Source organism: Gadus macrocephalus, chromosome 6, assembly GCF_031168955.1.
Source record: "Gadus macrocephalus chromosome 6, ASM3116895v1".
In the NCBI taxonomy this organism is placed as follows: domain Eukaryota; kingdom Metazoa; phylum Chordata; class Actinopteri; order Gadiformes; family Gadidae; genus Gadus; species Gadus macrocephalus.
The window spans coordinates 1,439,804-1,443,907 of NC_082387.1; the positions used below are offsets into that span (position 1 = coordinate 1,439,804).

A 4,104-nucleotide genomic window follows, 5' to 3' on the forward strand; every position below is an offset into this window, starting at 1 on the left:
AACCAAAGCCTGGCAGCGGATCGCTGACCGCGTAAATGCGTTAGTTACACGTCAAAAGCATGATCGTTAATATTTGAGCCATGAATATATAAATATCCCAGTTAAGCAAGGGCGTAACCATGGTTTAGACATTGGGGGGGTCCAATTTTTTATTATTATTTGTTAAGTGCATTGCCTACAATTCTATATTTATATATGAAAATGTGGACATTTAGAACATAGTTTCGAGGACTACATTGACCATTTGAATTCACATCTAAAGGAATAGTGTAATAATGTAATGTCTGCCCCCCCCCCCCCCACACACACACACACATACACACACACTTTGTTTTGGTTAGTTGCTTACTGACCTTAAACACACCTACCAATTACAATTATGCTCTTCCAGTAGTACTGTAGCAAAAAGGATAGCTTCCAATGGAAAAATACCACATACCCATGACCACATGTCATTATGTTATCAGAAGAACAGTGGCTGACCTTCGTGATCATTTTGGTCTATATATTCTGCTTGTATTAGAAGTAGGCTACTTTTATGTATTGCTGACATGTAGGCCCAGGTTATAAACAATGTTGTAAGGCTGTCTAGTCTCATATTCAAAATTCTCACCTTATCACCTGCATGTCCAGAGCATGTCCCTGTCTGGCCACTACTTTCAGCATGCCTGTCAAGTTACTTACTGTCTGAAAAAAACTGCGTATGCTTGGCTGTTGGTCCAGTTTCTTCTGCTTTTTAGGTAACCTCAAATCCTCCATTACTCAACTTTACTTTCTTGGCTCTCACTGAAGAAAGAGTGTGGGGTAACCATGACAACGCAGAAAGTCGCGAGGTGGTTTCAAACTAAAAGTGTACAATTAGGAGGGGGGATTTACACACTCAACAAACGGAAATAAATTGAAAATAAATAAGACATAACCAGTGATGTTGATAGGTTTTCAATGTAGTGAGTCCCCGGGACCCACAGGTGGCGAGTTGGGTGGGTCCCTGAGAAATTCAATGGGTCCCGACTCCCCAGTTTAAAAAATGTGTTTCTTTTTTATTATTATTCTATTTCTTAAATTAAATTAATAATGTTAAACTCCTTGATGGTGGTATGATATGGTTAGAGCTGGAGTACTCAACCGTTCATGTTTAACACTAGAAACGCCGGGCCATTTTTACTTACTCCTAGCGCCGCAAGAGGGGTCAAATGACCCCTAAGTAATTTTAATGAGAGGCTGTGCATTTGCACATAATGATCACTAGGTGGCGCCAATGAGCTATTACCACGCGAGCGCCACATTTGTGTGTGTGTGTGTGTGTGTGTCACAAGCCTAGTCCTCACGATTTTGTCATAAATGTACATATATTCAATCAGAAGGATTGCAAAAAAAATCTTGTTTGATTTGCTCATTCGCCACGAATGAGCACAGCATCGAGCAGTGGAAACGTGGGTTTATTTACTATGAAGTTCGTATTTTTAATTGTTGAAATGAAATCAGCGATGACGAGCTAGTTGTTTTGGTAGCGGCTAAATTAGCATGTCGCGATACCTTGTACAGGGGATCACGTCTGCGCCGAGTAGATGCGCAGAGGGTTGAAACAGCGCTTGTCCGATCTGCTCACAAGAAGGTTTCTTTGGCCAGTTACTGTGATTAAACACGAGTTGTTTAATGTTCACAATGTATCGTTTTTCATGGGGAAAATGAGATGCGTCCCCGGGACGCATGGATAGTGAGTTTAGTGCGTCCTTTCAGATTTTAATGCGTCAGGGACGCAGGACGCGTACCTAGCAACATCACTGCATAACAAGAGACCGATCCATTGACAGGGTTCATAAAAAGAGAACATATATTTTACATTTTATCCTGCTGTATATTGGGGGGGACAGGTTAGTATTTTCTCAACATTGGGGGGGACACGACCCCCTCAAAGAATGCGTGGTTACGCCCTTGCAGTTAAGCATTCTTAAAGATCCTACCACATAACCCCTTTCTTCTAAAAAAAATATGTACTCCGATGGCTTCCAAGCGGTCAGCGGATCAAGTATAAAAATGAAGTAGGCTATAAAAAACATACAAACTGGTAAGCTTTTCCCACCATCGTATTGGTATAAATTTAAATAAGCAATTTTTTTAAGCCAATCGTGAAAAGGCCGACAGTCGGTAGACTGGATCTGGCCCTCAAATTGTCTTGACCCCGGTGAAGGAGCTGTTAATAAACATAAATTCAGGGCGCCCTGGCATGGAGGGGGTACCTGGAGGTACCTACCTCCTCAGAGAGTCAGGGGCCATACCCCACTGGTTGAATGTAGGTTTTTGTGTTTTCTTGTATTTTAGATTTTTTTTGCCTTCGAAGTAACACATGCAAACCATGTGCTTGCCACAGCGCATACTATTCCAAGTGTTTCATTTTTTGGTAACTGGGTAGAAAACCTAAAAGTGACAATTCATCAACTTCACAGAATAATAATTGTTTTTTGTCTCTCCAATAATAAGTAAAAATAATAATAATAAAAAAATATTTTTTATAAGCCTCAAGGATGTTTTGACATTGATTTTTGATAAAGTATGCTGAGTTTTGTTAAGTCACGCTCAGACTAGTGTTATTTGTATATTACAATTAAAAAAAAATCCCCCGTGACACTGTCACCTTTTTTCCTCTGAGGAGTTTGCAGGTCTGTCTTCAGACACTTAAAAAAGCATCTGAGGAATAACTAGCTTGGTGTGTGGATCCATCCTAATCTAATGTGATATTTTACATTACTCTTATCACAGATGATCCCCTCTTAATAATGACATGTTATTATAATCACACCTGTTATGTTAACATGCTAGAATCAGTGAGCCCCTCTACAAGCCACTCCGTTGCCAGCAGCAACAGCTCCTTTCTCAGCTCTAGTGCAGAAAATGAAGGGGACTCTGATGACACCATCATTTTGCAGCCTAGTCCTGGCCAAAGAAACAGAGATGACCTGACTCGTCTTGCTCGGGTAAGCTTTGCAGATGGAGAGATCAAGATGGTGATTCTGATAAAAGGGGTAAGGGGGGGAAATGGCCAAGTAAATTGGGGCATGGTTTACATTTTTGTCACTGTAAATGTAATTGGCCCCTCTTTATTTTCCCCTCACACTTAGATGATTGAAAAGATTCTGAGGGAGAAACCTGGAGGAGACAGGATCCTTACAGAGTACGCTCGGAAAAAAAGCCTAACAGATTCCAGAAGACGTGACATGGTGAAGATATTGGTTGCACACATGGCGAGTGAACATGGGTATGTTGTCATGTAATTAACATCCAACCCTAACATTTATGGTTTTATTTGGTTCAGACCAAGTGCAGTAGGCATCGGCATAGGAGTACTTTTGTTTGGATCTCATACGTGTGTGTGTGCATACTTTAGGACGAGCCCTTCAAGGCGTGTTAAAGAGGACTACGCAAAGGGCATCACTGCCTTGTTTCCATACCTGGCCGATCCCCAGGGCACTTTGGGCTATGTAAGTAAATAAAACAAGTCTAACCTCTTCACTCATTCCTTCTAGTATTGATCAAAAAACCGAGTGAGATTGCAACAAATTATTAACATTTCTAAATGCTGACCTTGTCTCCTAACCTCAACAAGTTGAACACAGCAGATGTCAGACTGGTTGACATTGATTTCATCAATTCTCCAGACAAGAACACGTGTTAGTTTTTTAAGGAGGAAAAATAAACACTTTCTTGGTTTTTAGGAGCATTATTACAATCCAGTAGATGGGGGTGGATTTCTTGCATGGAGAGTGAAAACGCTTCAAAAAGAAGCCTCAGAGGGACAAAAGAAAAGGAACCCTCAGCCACTGACAGGTACATGATTTTTAGTGTGTTCGATTTTTTTTTTTTATGAGTTCACATGTTCAATTCATCTTTAATGTGCATAGTGCTTTTTTGGTACAGTGATGTGCATCGCAGGGGGTTTAGCAAAAAGACGATTGGCCGTTTGTGTAAGGGGTGAAAGTGGCTTAACTATTTTGAGAAGTAAAGCAAGTATTGCATGAGTATGTGGTTTCACTGTTACAGGTCACTGTTCACTGATCACTGTTACAGGTGGTCCAGATTCTGGTGACAGAACCCCCTTCAGTAAGG

General features: G+C 40.8%; 1 long non-coding RNA gene across 1 annotated transcript; it reads left to right on the top strand.

Annotated features, from left to right (window-relative positions):
* The first annotated feature begins 3,154 nt into the window (after positions 1–3,154).
* LOC132459174 (uncharacterized) lies at positions 3,155–3,812 on the top strand. Its single transcript, XR_009526123.1, has 3 exons — positions 3,155–3,256; positions 3,386–3,479; positions 3,714–3,812. It is a non-coding gene; the product is annotated as an uncharacterized LOC132459174 (long non-coding RNA).
* The last annotated feature ends 292 nt before the right edge of the window (positions 3,813–4,104 follow it).